The following is a 16,373-nucleotide window of genomic DNA, read 5'->3' as shown; positions in this document are numbered from 1 at the left end:
CATGTCAGCCTACAGACCAACACCAAGAAGCCCCACCCCTCCATTCCAGACATTAAGATACCCCCATCCCTCCCTCCAGACCCACACCAATGTGCCCATCCTTCCCTTCAGACCCACACCAAGATGACACCGTCCCATCATGCCAGAGCCCACCAGAATCCCACCATCCCTATACCATGATGCCCCATCTTCCCCCCCCCACACAGCAAGATGCCCCCATACCGTCCCCCAGTCCCACACCAGGATGCCCCATCCCTCTCCACACCAAGATGCCCCATGCCACCCTGCAGACCAACACCAAGATGCCCCATCCCTCCCTCCAGACCCACACCAGAATGCCCCCTCTCTCTGATCCAGACACCAAGATTCCCCCATCCCTCTCTAGACCCTACAATGTGCTGCCTCCCTCCAGACCCACACCAATGTGCCCCCATCCCTCCCACCAGACCCACAAGAGGATGCCCCCTTCCTCCTGCCATCCCCACACCCAGATGCCCCTTCCCACCCTCCAGCCCCACGAAAATGCCCACATCCCACCCTCCCAACCCACACACATGCCCCATCCCACCCTCCAGACCCACACTAAAATGCCCCCAGATCCCCTCTAGTCACACACCAATGGGTCCCCATCTCCCCATTCCAGATCCCAACAAGATGCCCGTCTTAGATCCAGACTACACTAATAAAGCCCCGCCCCTCCCTCCTCTAATCTGGACCCATACTATAATACCCCATCCTCTCTCTGTCTCAACAAACCCCCCCACTCCGCCCCCGCATTCTGTCGTCCTCCAGGCCCACAGATGCAGACTCGCACAAAGATGCCCTTGTGCCTCCCTGAACCACACCCAGATAGCTCCAGCCGACCCCTCTAAAATCAACCCCACTCTACCCACTATTTGTTAACCCAAACACACCCTCTTAATCAGTCAACATTAAATTTGCCTTTAAACTAGCCTGTTTTATTTGCCCCCTTTGGTCAGTTGAACACCACCACCATCCATTGACCCATCCATTGTTCCTTTCTTTGCCTTCCATACCTGTCATTGTGAATAAATGAAAATGATGTTGAATATAAATGTAATTTTCCGCTCCCCCATCTCCATATGGCATCCAGCACGAGCCTCTGGCTTGCACAGGAATTTTCCCGGTCTCCCAAAGAAAATGCTAATTTAAATCTCAACCAACTAAGAGCACGCACAACCCTGGCAGCCAGCGCCTTCCTGGTTCCTGCTCAAGATGACATTGGATGTTACATACATGGTAGGGAACTCAACGTGCTCAAAGTCACATGAAGCCGAGTAGGCGGGGCATCACTGTAGTCCATTTATCTGATGGAAACTAGACACTAGCGGCCACCTGCCTTTTCCGTAGGTATGTAATATTGTGCATGACTTTTGCCCTGATTGTGGCCCCCACTGCCCCCACCACCACGTACTTGGCTAAGCAGCTAACAACTTGCACTGAAATGGTCAGCATGGGAAAATATGCATCCCTTGATGCATATAACAGATCTTCTCTTCAAAATCTCACGGGATCGCCTAAATGCTTCTTCTCAGACCATGGAAAACTGTTTTCCATTGGGATGGTGGGAGGCCTCCTTAGGGAATTTGGTTCGTTTGGTTTATTTATTGGGTGGGAATTATGTCCTGGCTTGCTTAACCGTTGTAGCCTTTGCAGCAAGAGCTTAATAACCGGTAACACCGCTACATTCCTCGAAGCCTTTTGTTCACGGTGACCATTTAGAGAAAAGCAGCATGCTTAAAACGATAGCACACAGCTAGCATAGTTGTGCTTTTTAAAACATATTTGTATCCTGCCCTTTGTGCCTTGGACTCCAGCCCAAGTCAAAAAGGAAGATCATCCTGGAATAATTCTTGAGTCATCCATGGCAAGTTCAGGGAGATCATCTGAAACCATCCTGAAGTATGTGTATAGGCCAAAATATTTAAATAAGATGACTCAAGAGTTGTTACAGAAACTACTCCAGGATGAGTTTGGATTACTCCCAGTGATCTTGTATTACTCCAAGATGAACCCACAACTTCAGGATGGGGGGGTTACTCCAGGATGGCCCCCATGATAACTTCAGGATGGGTGGGAATTACTCCAGGATGACCCCCATGACAACTTCAGGATGGGCGGAGATTACTCCAGGATGACCCCCATGACAACTTCAGGATTAGTGGGGGATTACTCCAGGATGACCCCACCTATGACAACTTCAGTATGTGTGGGGGATTACTACAATAATGGTTCCATGACAACTTTAGGGTGGGTTTGGAATTGTGAATGATTATTGCAGACACTTTCAGGAAGAGTTATTTCATGATGCCTCCAAAAGATTTAGGAAAAGGGTTTTGATTACCCGCAGGATTTATCTCTTGTGTGTAAGACGGTGGTATTACTATAGGGTGAGTCTAGTTAGACTTATGGATAGTGTACTGGAAAACCACAAGGGAATGTGCAGACATCACATTCCATCTTTGCCTACTATGCTAAGCACTCAAATGTCATTAACTAAGTTCGCCGATTTAGTATACACAACTACAAATCCACCCCACAATGTCAAGCACCAACCTGTAAACTCTGTCATTTCAGTTCTCACCCCTAGCTACCATGGCATCACACTTAAACTCCCACAATTACAAATCACTGCTCTACAATACACTTTCAGTGACCTAAACAGAATCTGTAAAAGGTCTACCTGCATGACAGATTGTCGACAGTCACTTCACCCAATATGACAATGAGCAGCTAACAATTAGTTCGACCATTCACCACGGCCAAGAAAACACTTGCTGACCCCACCAGAAATCGTAGATAATACCCAACAGCTCAAAAACATGTACCATTTACAAGTTGGCACCAACCTGTAAATTGTGTATAGTTCTACAGAAAAGAGGACTTGCATCTTCAGTTTCACAAAGCAGCATGTGAGCTACAATTTCGTTGTCAATTAGTAGCAGGGACTGATGTAGAACACAAACTCGGTTAGGGGGAATCAAGTCCATTAAAGACCGTAACCTGAATGATTGAGCAGGTGTGTGGGAACGTGTAGGTGTCACTTCACTGTCTAAACAGGCATGACAGTCATAATGTAACAAGGACATACTGTTGAGAAGAAGCATAGAGTTAAGCTTGTCAAATTAGATCTGTCCGACAAAACTTTTGGATAGTCCAATATTTTGTAGCTTTTGCGCAGCTACATCTTTGCGAACTGAGACATCTGCCGATTTACTGCTGTGTCTTTCAATTGTCCAGGTGAAGTAACAGAGGCGGGTTCTGAGGCAGGAACATAGGAGCACCATCCCTGCCAAAAGACTTAGGTTTTCCAGCTTTTGTGACCATAACTGAATAGCCATTACTAAGTTTGGGAATAGTCGGTTTCCACCCATCAGCTTTTACAATATAATTTTCTTTGGGTTATTATTATTATTATTTTTTTCACTGCATCTTGTTCATGCAGCGCAGTTTTGCAGCGCTTTCCAGATTCCACCAGTAGCTGCTTTTCCTTCTCAGCCTTTCTTTTTAAATCCTGAATCAGTCTCTCCGCATCACGTTTCATGAAATGTTTTCTGTCTTAATACACTGTTTCTTGGCTGCGGGTATGAAAACAGCAAGTTAAAACTTCAAAACGTGAATACCGATACAACAGACTTTTTGCTTGAGCTGTACACTGGGGTAAGTGACTCCCCTTAAGCGGGATCCTATCCGCCCCCCTGGTTTCATTTTTGCTTATTCTTGCGCTCCTTGGCACTTTATCTCCCTCCCCATGCAGCTACCCACAACTCAGTCTAGCTGCACACATACTCTGACATGGACTACAGTACCCAAGGGCATTCAACCCATAGCAATTTGTGATCATACCAATGATAAAAGTCGCTCTACAAATGCCCAATAACATAAGAGAAATCATGTAGACCATCTATATTTTAGAGTTACTCTCGAGCAGTGGTATTCAAACTGTGGGTGGGGCCGCAGCTGCATCCCTGGGGGGCCGTTAGAGCCCAGCATGAAATGTAAAAAAAAAAAATATATATATATATATATTTTTTTTTTCTTTTTTTGTTTAGATTGGAAGAAATGTGCAGGGGTGGCTCACATGGTCGGGCGGAAACAGGACATGGTTTCGGGCACCAATGAAAAAGTGGCCCGCAGTTGTAAACGGATATTCATTCACAGTCTTTGAATAGTACCCAAGAGGGTGCTTTGTGTTAAAATGCAAGTACATTTATAGAATATTTATTCAGCGACAATGGTTAAAATTACTCACTGCACAGTAAAGTAACTCATCAAACCGGCCCACATTAGCCAAAAAAGGTGGCACAGTTTGACTGGCCCACACTAGCATTTTGTATTTTTGGTACAGGCATTGCCCTATGGGGCAATCCGAGCCTGGCGCCTCATCCATAATGGTGAGGGGGCGCCCACCCAGTGGCCCCCTCAACCATTGTGGAGGGGCTAAGGGGCCAGCCCAGTGAAATAATGAGCACTCCCTGAGCTGCTTTTTGAAGCTCAGGGAGTGCTCCTAGGCTGGCTGAACTGTCAAAGGGAAACCCTATTTCCCTTTGACAGTTCAGTTCCCCAGCTGCACATGCTCACTGAGCCATGCAAGGCTGGGGCGTTTTGCTCTGCCAGCAGTGCATAGCTCATTGGAAATGCTGGCTGAGGCACTGCATGTCTGTATGTGCGAGGGGGAGCTCCTGCGCCTCCTCGCACATATGGACAGAGCACCCTGGAACAGGGCGTTTCAGCACCCACATCCAGGCCAATGCAGAAAGTATGTTTATGTTCATTTTTTTTATTGAAACATGTGCATGGATGTGTGAATGCTTGTGTTATGTGTGAGTGTATGTGATGGATGCTTGTGTGAATGATAGAGTGATTACTGTATGAATGTGTGTGTGCGTGTTAAGATTTGGTCTGTTGAGCTGATTTTGGCAAGTGGTGGATAGATGTGGGAAGGAGGGTTGTACAACAAAGGCATTTTAAAAATGCCTAAATGCCTTTGTTGCACAATCCCTCTACCCACCTGCCAAAATCAGCTCTCCTTCTGAGGTGCTGTGGAGCCCAGGGGACAGAGATGGTATTTTTTTTTTACTGGATTTCTATCACAGATGTCCAGTCAAAAATGCCACGCTTTCCCCCATGGCACCCCAGCACCTTGCATACACACATAATCATGTTGAATGTGTTAGGCCTAGTGGGGCCCAGGGGACAGGGATGGTATTTTTATGCTGAACATCTATCATAGATGGTCAGTAAAACATGTCATGCCTGCCCACTGGGCCCCCGCAGCAGCAATTGCAAACTGTTTGGATATTTACCCATTTTTTAAAAAAAAGAATGCTCTACAATGCAACATTTTAACCAATTCTTTTATTAAAAAATTCATGGGGGGAACCCTCCCCCCGCCCCGAAATCCCCTTGATTGGTTCGGACTCCCTCATTGCGCTCGGTCGCTATGACATTTTTGGGGGAAATAGTTATGCCCACTACTTAAAAAATTCACCAGCTGCCATTGGCTCTCAGACTGTGTTGGGAACGGTATGAGGGAGCCCAGGGACTGTGGTGGGAGCAGGATGGGTGGGGACCATGGGATAGTGGTGGGAGCAGGGCGGGGAGAGTTCAGGGTGTGTGATGGTGTGGGGTGTCAGGATTAGCCTCAGAAACCACACCTTGAAAGGCCCAAATAAGCATTCTTTCTCATCACAGAAACCTGAAACCTCTACTGGTACGACTATACCCTATTCTTGTCATGATGTTATTCATTTGAGCATTCCGCGTCATGGATTTCCTAGGACTCGCTTTCGCATTTTCAAAAACACACGCTTCGAGGTTGCCATGGCGACTATGGCGTCCTCTTCATGCTCGTCACGTGACCTGGTCTCGGAGAGGGGGCGTTCGGCAAGTTTGCAGCCACCCGTTATAACGCTTCCGGGTTGCCGCACTCCTCGCTTCTGATTTTGCTTTGGAAATTTTGGCTAGTTCTTGTGTACTGGTTAGGTACTTTTTGTTTTGATCCTTTTCTGACTTGAAGACCTTCTGGTTATCGAATATGGCCCGTGTTTTGACTACGCTTTTGCCTCATGAATATAACACTACGCTGCCCGCAAGTTATCGAACCCGGAATGTTTGTGACCATGCTTCTGCCTCCTGAATAGATTACTACACTGCCAGCAAGTTACCCGGAACGTTTTGACCATTCTTGGTTTACCATCTTCAAAACTACATCGCCTGCACTTTATCATCCTCACGTTACTCCTTTGAATCCAGCATTTGCAGGAAGAACCTTCATCGCATTGCCACCACCGTAATTCTTCGTGAAACAATCAATTGGAGAAATTAAAGTCATACCCCAGAGAGAACCTGCATGACTCAAAACACAGCGCATGAACTACAGACTTACTACTGGTGCTAGGTCGACAGGCGTCCTTGTTCCGTCGGTACAGGCACTCGACTAGAGACTACTGCACTCGCCTAGGAGTCCTTGTGCCGTCGTGTTTTCAGGGTTAGGTTGGGTTGTGCAGAGTTTCCCTTTGGCTGCCTGTCTTCATTCCTCACAACTTGGTAAATCCATTCTTGATTCTTGTACTGATATACGTTATTGCGTATAGTCTACTGTCATTCTTCTTGGTGCTACTCTCTAGATTAGTCTATAGTAATACCGTTCTTTGTGCTCAGTGGTGATCATAGCTTTCTTCCTCTTCTGCAGTCAACGGAGTTGCTGCGTCCTCCGAAGTCTGGTGTAGAGTTTTCCCATCTTTTGGTCGATTGATTCCTTTGTATTTATTTTGGAAGTACAAAAGGATACATCGGTAGGAAGAACTCTTCGAGTTCAACTACCGTGTACTTGATCAAGTATTTCTGACATAGGGAGAGCCCAGGGACGGGAAAGAGTGGGATGAGGGAGCCAGCCACTGTGTTGGGAGCAGGTGGGGGAGCCCAGGGACTATACTGGGAGTAGGGTGCAGTGACGGTGCGCAATACATACTGTCCATTTGGCATTTTTTGGGGGGCCCAGCCTGCCCAAATATTGCTCAGGGCGGGGCCAGGCCTAAAAAGTTGGAAGACTACTGGTCTAGTGGATTTACGATGTGAGGCAACTTCTTTGAATGGCATGCTCGTCAGAGTCTCATATACAAAACAATCCAGTGTGCTTGTGTATGGACCTCACATATTTCGCAGCTATCTCGATAATAAAATATATTTTTAAAACAAACACAGAGGGGAGGGGAAGAGGGGTCCCGAACAATGAATTGTTTGCTTGTGGAATCAGAAAAATACAATATTAAGGCTTTTACACCATGCAAAGAGAACTACACCGACACAGGCTTGTAAAGATTCCCAGAATCTTTATTGCAATTCTGTACAGTTTACAAAACAAAGTACACAAATAGCTATTTGGCCGTCAGTACATCACAGAGACCACCAGCAGGGTTAAATGTGAGCAGTGAACAGGATTTGCTAGCTGGACATCAGCGTATTTATAAAGTTTCGTTATAACGATGTCCAGCCTCTTACAAGTTAATCATGTACTGGGCTAGGGTCGCGCCAGGTTCGTTCCTAATTTACATATCTCGTGCATGCGGTTTACTTTTTAATACATTTTCTAACAAACACTATTATTCTCTAGGTTTAACTTTACACTCTTTACACATTGCTTTAATACAGATCATACAGATGTTTCACATATCGTGTTTAGATAGCGTTATATTCTTGTATACTTGTAGGTTAACATTGCCGATTCAAGTAATCCCCTGATCCCGAGGTCAACAAAGGACAAGGTCTACATGACCCTAACATGTAGCCTGAAGGCAGGTTGGGCATTAACTCTCCTACGGAGGTTGAAGAGGTTAAAGCAAGCACAAGAGAACACAAGACGGCCATTTTAGGCCACAGGGTGACTTTGTACGGTAAACTAAAATGGCGGCTTTAACCTAAAATGGAGGCTTGATTCACTTAAGGTCACGACCTTGCAATATGGATTTCCTCGCAAAGCGACTGGGCGTAGGCCAACATATACAATGAGGAAGAAACAATATTATATCAGTTCTAACAAACCCTCCTTTTGGCCTATGCCAAGCGCTAAACTACCTTCAATCACTTTGCGACTAACTCCACATTTCAACATCTATACACCCCGAATCATTGTCGGACATATCTATTGCCATTAAATCAGACACTAGAGTTTCTTTCAACACATACTCCTTGGAAACCTTATCTGGGGCGTATATTTTATGCCCTAATACACTTGTTGCTTGCGCGCAACACCCCCCTAATACTGAACATATACCAGGGAGACACTATATACAGCAACAAAGGAACAGAAAACTTCCCAAGATAATCGGCAGGGCCGAAAACAACTTCCATCCCCACGACCGTAGGAGGTCCCAAAACCATGCACTAAGTTTCCAGTTTCCCTCAGGAACATGCACTTCTGAACTAAGAACATGTAGATTTTGGATAGCCCTGAAGATCCTTGGAGAGGAGTCTGGTACATAAACGCAGCAAGCGGACCCCACTAATTTACATACTCCTCCACGCTCAGCCAGAATGACATCTAATGCCATCCGGTTCTGAAGAGCCACTAATCTTATCGCTTTCTGTTCTAACGTCATATTATAGAGTATGTCAGTGGTCCGGTTGATGGTTCTCTCCAATACTCTCGTTAGTCCCCTGATATCTTCTGAATTCGTAATTTGCCCAAATAATGGCACAAAGGATTTCATGATGTCGCCTAGAGTTTGCGCTGGAGTATCCCCTTTCACGCCTCGTTGTGGACGAGTCTTCGAAATTTCTGCAGTACTGGCAATAAATACCCCAGGTAATAGAATCCCTAAATAGCAGGTTCTTTGCCAATCCCTGGGCAACCAAAGGAATGCCACATTACCGCAAACATAATAGACAGGTTCACCTACGTAGAGAGGTCTGTTCTCACTAGTCAAATTCGCAATGTTGGTGCTTTTCCTAATATTACCCATTGACCGTGTTCCATTCCTCTGTATGCAGAAGGATACTGAATCGGGGCTATGGTTAACAGAATAAGATGGAGGCGTGGCATCCTTATTGCCTATAGGAGCCATTTTGAAAGAGATCAAAGACTGAAAAGGACAAGACAATGTATCAGAGGGCCTAACAGAAGCAATGTTTGGCTTACTCCTATTTGCAAAAAGCGAGCATCCCATGGGCATCAAAACAGGTTTTTCAAAACTATTCAAATTTGTACCATCAAAGTTCCCTGAGATGCTGTCATTCCATCGGCCAAAGAATAGTGCTCTAAGAGAAGCATAACAAGCAGTTGTCAAAGGTAAAGGATGAATATACCAACCTAGCCCCTTATCCCCATGTTGCGGTAGATGTGAGCAGATCCAGCAATTGGTCCTATTTAAAATTGCATGAGTGGCATTCATTATTAACAAAATGGTATTATTCTGATAGTTCCGTCTATGCGAAGAATCTCTAGGCGATAAGGTATGCAATTGCACGGACGGAGTGTGGAAAACAGATACATTTTCAACAGGTAAAAAGTCCTCTAGCGGATATGCTTCCTCCAGATACCATAACCCAAAACCAATAGTTACTAAAAACCTAGTTATTATTACAAAAAGGCAACAATACACTTTGGGGGTCCCATTACATGCTTGATCATTGTCTCTGCTAGTCACATATGTATCTAAAAGTTCGGTACGAGCGGTAGCGGGTGCAGGCATTGTAGTCTTCAATTGAAAAGACATCAATTGTTCGTTTGCTGGCGACTCCAGTCGCGCGTCTTCTTGATGTCTTTCCCACAACCCTTAGCCAACACAATCCTTTCGTACAGTCGGGCCAAAAGGCAAGCCCTCAAATGATTTCCTCAATCGCACAGTCAAACCGTGCTGTACGTCTATTTCCTTGGACGTAAATTATATTTCACTATTTCTGGTGCCGAAGGATCGGATAACAATATGTCGTCACTTCCCACTGGAGGTGGCGAGTGAACGGAAACGGGATCAGAAGATGATTGATCCGGAAGTACCACTGTTGGAGAGTGCAGAGACAAGATGGCCGTTTTGTCTGGCCTTGCAAACTCTGAAACGGTCTCTGATACTCTCGTGTCGGTTGTTGCTGTTTCGGGCACGTTGGTTACAGCAGTGGAAAGGGATTCTGTGTCTTCTGTATCGTATGGCACGGGCTGCGGGATCTGTTTGGTGTGCGTCGCGTGGATCCAGTTCTTACGACCCGCACAGGAGTCTGGGTGACTAGTAGGACCTGGTAGGGACCCCTCCACCGAGGTGCAAGGCAAGACAACCTCTCAAACTTTCGTGAGGATCCAGTCCCCCGGTCGTAGACTGTGACCAGGACCCTCGTAACGTACAGGTAATGCCTCTCGCACCTGGTGATAAATTGAAAACAGATTTTTAGTCAACTGGTTACAGTAATCTGAAAGAAGCACATTCTCTATATCCCGCAACAAGCGACTTTTTGGCATACCCCAAATATTAGCAGGCCTCCCCATCACCACCTCAAAGGGAGAGAGCCCAGTCTTAGTTTGAGGGGTTGTTCTCATCGACAGCAACACGATCGGTAAGGCGTCCGGCCATTTTAACTTGGTGCCAGCACACGTTTTAGCGAGCTTGTTCTTTATAATGCCGTTATGCCTTTCCACTAATCTGGCACTTTGGGCATGTCTGGCCGAATGGAACCGTTTATCAATCTGTAATCCTTTGCATATTTGTAGGATTAGAGCAGCGATAAAGTGTGGCCCATTATCTGACCAGATGACTCTCGGCAGCCCGAACCTAGGAAAAAACTCTTTCAACAGAGTTTTTGCCTTGGTTATGGTCATTGCATCTCTAACAGGGAAGGCCTCAACCCACTTACTAAAGGCACAAATGACAACCAACACATATTTAAGATTGTTGCAACGTTCCATTTCAATAAAATCAAAGTGAATAACCTCAAACGGAACAGAAGGTGGAGCGAAACTTCCTCTAGGAGTCGAGGTACCTTTTCCTACATTGTACTGCAAGCAGACCATGCACCCTTGGACAAAGCACTCCGCAATTTTGAAAATCTTATCATTGGCCCATACACTGTGTAGCATTTTAGTCAATTTACACACGCAGACATGTGCCGGACCATGAGCCATAACCATCATTGTAATGTAGGCATCAGGGAGTAACCATTTTCCTTCAACATTGTCCACCCAACACCCATCATCATCCAATCTTCCTGCACCCTCAACCCATTTCTTGGCTTCCTCTATAGTAGCATCTGCTTGAATGTCTTTTACAGAATCGATACTTTCACCAAAAGTGCAAATATTTACAGTTCCTCTTACAGCATACATTTCTGAACTAAAATCAGTGGCAGTTTGTTTAGCTATCTGATCAGCGAAAGCATTCCCTTTTCCTATATCATCTGTAACCTTTTGATGTGCTGTACATTTTATAACAGCTAACTGAACTGGGAGTGCGAGTGCTGAAAGTAATCGCACTATTAAAGTGCCATGCTGGATTTTCGTGCCATGTGAGGTCAAGAAACCTCGTTCTTTCCAAAGTCTACCGAAGTTGTGAACCACCCCAAAAGCATACTGACTGTTGGTGTATAAATATTTACTGTAAGCCCTTCAAGAAGCAGGAAGGTAGGAATCAAAAAGCGCATTCATCAGGGCATTTCAACCGTCCCGGACCGAGACTACACCTGGCGGTGTGTGCAACACACGCCGTACCAAACACGCCGTACCAAACGGCAGCTCAGTCTGCCACACACTTCAAAGCTTAGCCAGCTTTCATGCCAGACAAACAAATTAAGCAATATTGAAGATTGTGCAAAAGTCACGAAAGTCGCACAGGCTTCCTACGTACCACACATCAACAATCCTCACACAAGGGAAATCCATGCCAGCGGGCGTCTGTGCACCTTACTGAAAAATACAAGCATAGCGCCACCGTGCCCTTTATATACAATAAGACAAATTCTCAGGGGGGCAACGCGACACTGCAATGTTCTTAAGCAGACGATCGAGTCAAATCATGAGCTGGGCCCGTGTAACTCTTTCCTTCACAGTAAATCCCTGGAATGATTCACTCGTACCCATTGAAGGTGCGTTCACGTGTACGAGTTGTATATGCACCGTACTGTATACATAGCAACGTTGCACACAAGGGCACCGCAAGCACTTGAATAATGGAGCACTTTATAAAGTAAAAAAGCAAACAGGGATTTTGCAAATGTTTGTTTAGTATATTAAGCTTCTGCCATTCACGCCTGCATGTGCGTGGTCCCGTAGGGAGTTCGTAAATGAGATTTAAACGGTTTCCACCGACTAGCCACCCAAACTCTGTGTGAAACAACAAAGCATCATGTGCAGATCCCAATTCTGCACATAATGTGGCAAACAGACAGGCTCTTGTGGGGTGCATCTTAATAAAAAGTCTTTACAACAGAAGTCTGCACCTCTGAGTTAATTCCCCATAGTGCGCACAGGCAAAGCTTCCCTGTGTATCATGCAGTGTGGCCACAATATATGTGGATCTACTGCCTACACTTTTGCTTTTAACCCAGCTCTAGCACCACACATTGAAGGAGCACTATCCGTGCAAATACCAACTGACTCCTGCCACTTTAGGCAGTGGTAACTTGGGAAGTTGTTAACAATGTCAAAGAGTTCAGATGCAGTTTCTCTGCCCTGAATTGGTTTACAAAATAAGAAATCCTCAATATTTCTTTTCCATGACAGTACCTCACATAAGAAACCAAATGAGCGTCTTTTGAAATGTCAGTGGCTTCATTCAAGTGTAGGGCAAACTGTTTCAAACGCAATATAATTTCTGTATTGTATCAGAGGACAGGTCAGTGATGCCAGACATAGGTATACTTTTGCAATTCTGTGCTGCAACGTCACCGAGCATTACCCGGTTGAGAGTGAGAATTGTTGGCAGAATCACTTTCTCAGCATCTGTAAAAGGATTTTTGTTTTTGCCCAGATAGTACGCAATGTGGCAAGAAGCTTCCAAAGCATTTGCAGGTACTAATGCCACATTTTTAACAGTGTCCTTTTACTTTTTTACGCCTTTCAACTACCACACAAAGAAATCCATCAGCATGTTTTTTTTCCAAATGCTGCCTTAATTTTGTTGGCTTCAGGCTGTCATAAGCTAATGTACGGTTGCAAACTACACCCTGCAGATTAATTTCTCTAGCAACTGCAATCCATGTGAACCCAAAGTCCAAATAAGAGTTACCATATTTCTGTGTTTTTGCATTTCTGTTGTCTGTTTCCACCTCTCCTTCTGCTTTTTAATTTGAGATTCCTACCATCTTTGGGCTCTAGGAAACATTTCGGTTCTATGTGATGTTCCCGCAAAGCCTGTACACAAAATAAAGATTTGTTTTCCGGCCGTTTTTGCGTTGGCTTTAAAATGAGGAAATATCACATACTGCCCTGTCCTTCCCCACCGACTCATTCACTCGTTAATTGGGGGTTTAAGCCCCAAACCCCTCCCATTCCCACACCCACCATCACCTTCCCGCATCTACACACGCATCCTCCCCACACATACCCACATAGACACACACTCACACACAGTCCACAACTCACCTCTGACTCCTGCAACGACTCCCCTGGGGGTAACAGAGCCCGTCAGCCCCTGCGTGCACTCTTCTGCGGCAGGGGTTTGACAAGTATGACAGTGAAAGACCGCTCTGTCCAGTCACGGAGCGGTCTTTCTAAATCAAAAATGTTTTCCCCCGCCAGTGCAGTGAAAAAGATATTTTCACTTGGTACCAACAATCCATCTCAGAAAGGAGCCAGAATCTGTGAAAACATTGCAAACCCCCAATTTAGTGTATGTCACTGTCACGACCCTCGCCCAAAACCCCCTCTGGCAAACCCATTGGCCAGGTGGAGTCAGGACTCAGGCCTCTAGAGCCTGGCATCCTCTTCAAAAGCCCTCATGGGGCCAGTCCTGGCGCCTATGGTGCCAGGCTCATACATCATTAAAAACAATGTGCTTGGGAACTACTTTATTGTATTGTCAGCCAACATGGAGGCATCCACATAGCTTGGTTCCTAAGAACCAAGCTATGTGGTCTAGTGTTTTGGGTGTGGTAGCCTAGGGACTACTTTACCTGGACTATTTTGTTGGGGCTATTTAAACCACACCCGAGCAAGACAACACGCTTCGTGTTACTTTGCAGCTTGCAACGTGATGCTCACCGTGTCCAGCTATTCCCTCGAACCTCGGAGAAGCAGAATCTGAAAGGAGACAAAAGGAACATCATTAGCAGCAGTAGCATCTTACCTGCAGTCTTCATCTTTAAACACTCGCAGCTACTGAGAACAGCTTCTGCTAATCAGCACGCCTCCCGGACAGAACGACCTGAAAGAGGATTATAGGGGCAACATTAAAGAAAGCAGTAGAGACATTTACAAATTATGAACTGCTCAAAAGGCTTACCTGGCTGGTCGCCTCTCGGCTGGCACCACTCCGGACATTCCACTCGCGCTGAAGAACACTGCGACCTACAAGGAAGGAATACACAGGTTGGCAAAGGCAAGACTTTGCAGCGCTGTGCATATCGCTTACTTACGGCATCATAGCGCTCTTAATGCGCCATCATTTACCAGCGGGGCTTAACCCAGCCAGTTCCCTGCACTGAAGCTCTGCATACCTAAGGGAGAAAAAGAGACATTTTAAACAAAGAAAGGCATGAAGGATAGCAACAAATTAAAGAACAGCAATAAGACCTACCTGAACAATATCAAACGGGCCGGCGTCAGTGAAGTAACTGGACTGCACTCGCCCATGAAAGACAACGCGCCCCTGAAAAGAAGGCAGGACGGAGAGCACGCCTAATTCTACCACAAGGCAGAACCTTCCCCGCAGACCACATCAGGGCAAAGCTGAGAAGCATACCAGCTAGTAACCCGGCTGGGTGGCGTCCCTGTGGATACGAGGTGAGCATAGCAGAACGCGAAGACTACCATAACAAATCCACCTGGGCGCCATGGAGACATCAGAAATGGACCAATTTTTATTTTTTTTATTTATTGGTTTTAACAACTTAAAACAAAGCCATTATCATTTATCAAACAGTATACTTAAGAGTCCCCACCCAATCCCTCCCTCCCCGCCCGCTCCCAAGACCACAGTTTGTTCCTATTTCACCTCGAGTCTGTGCCCTGGTCAGAGCTGCCCATACTGCTGGAGGCGCTAACTGCTGTCCTGGGATGGAGCAGGGGCACCGTTAGCGCTACCCAACGGTGCAGCTCCTCGCTAGAGCCCAACATCTGCACTTGAACTGCAGTTTCCCATGCTGCAGTTTCCACGGTGATCCACTTCTTAAGGTCGCACCACCACTGGGCCTCATTCAGACTCCTGGGCCTTTTCGATCCCATGGTTATACGTCTTTTTGCAGTTATATATATGAGGTCTCTGAGTTTGTTTAAGGGCTTATTTTTCCTGTTGCGCCTATATCTGCCCACAATACAGGCCGTAGGCTCTTGCACCTCCACTTCAATGTCTGCATTAGCCCCTCTGTCCTTCACTTGTGTCCAGAAGACTTATCACTGGGCAACCCCAGAACATATGAGTCATCCCCGCCCTGTGCTCGCCACATTTGGGGCATACTTGGATTTCTGCGCCCGAGAACCTCGATATGACTTCAGGTGTGAGGTAAGCCCTGTTGGTAATATACAGTTGGATGAGCTGTAAGCAGGCGTTTCTGGAGATTTTTTTTATGAGTGATTCCCCCCAGTTCTTGTCTTCGAATACGAGGCCTAGTTCAATTTCCCACTTCTTCCTACATTTGAGATGGTCTTTGGTTGTGCCCAACAACAGGGCCTCGTAGATTTGTGAAGTCTCGTGGCTTCCCTCAGCGGTATCTAGTATTGTTTCAATGCACTCGTTGCCCGAGGTCCGGTCAACTGCCTCCGTTCATCTGTTTTCCACGCCTTGTACCACTACTCTATGGAGCAGGAACTGCCCCACTGGAAGGCCTGTGGCTTCACCGAGTTCCATGAATGTTAGGATCTCTTGTTCCTGGATCAAGTCTCCTAGTGTGGCTACCCTGTAGGGTTCCCACAGGATGCGCGTTTCAAGTTGTCCCCATGAATGATTTGCTATAAGTGCCGCAATGGGGATCTGCAGGGAGTACGGATCCGTCGACCCAACTAGCTTACAGGCCCTTCTCCAGAGCCGGATCCCGAGCTTGGCAAGGTATGGACTGAGTCTCAGCGCCCCCTCCCCGGCCCACAGTAAGTCCCGCAGTAGCAGATGAGGCAGGGCCAGTTGGAGGAGGTTGGTATCCGTCGTGTCCTCTTCGGCCATCCATCGCATCACGTGTCTCAGCTGGCCGGCAAGGAAGTAGAGCTCGAAGTTGGGGAT

At 46.2% G+C, this 16,373-nt stretch overlaps 1 long non-coding RNA gene across 2 annotated transcripts in view; it reads right to left on the bottom strand.

The window, feature by feature from the left end:
- Nucleotides 1-732: 732 nt before the first annotated feature.
- The window catches only part of LOC138491962 (uncharacterized), a 29,695-nt gene continuing 14,054 nt past the window's right edge, over nt 733-16,373 (bottom strand). The window contains exon 4 of one of the 2 annotated variants that reach the window (XR_011276114.1): nt 733-3,599. This is a non-coding gene — a long non-coding RNA (uncharacterized lncRNA). Of the gene's footprint in view, nt 3,600-4,370; nt 10,376-16,373 lie in introns of those variants that run through there. The other variant, XR_011276113.1, reaches the window with a different exon arrangement.

This window comes from Ambystoma mexicanum, chromosome 10 (assembly GCF_040938575.1).
Source record: "Ambystoma mexicanum isolate Mex_15411 chromosome 10, UKY_AmexF1_1, whole genome shotgun sequence".
Classification (NCBI taxonomy): Eukaryota; Metazoa; Chordata; class Amphibia; order Caudata; family Ambystomatidae; genus Ambystoma; species Ambystoma mexicanum.
The sequence above is the reverse complement of the archived record's forward strand: the minus strand, read 5'-3'. Positions and strand labels throughout refer to the sequence as shown.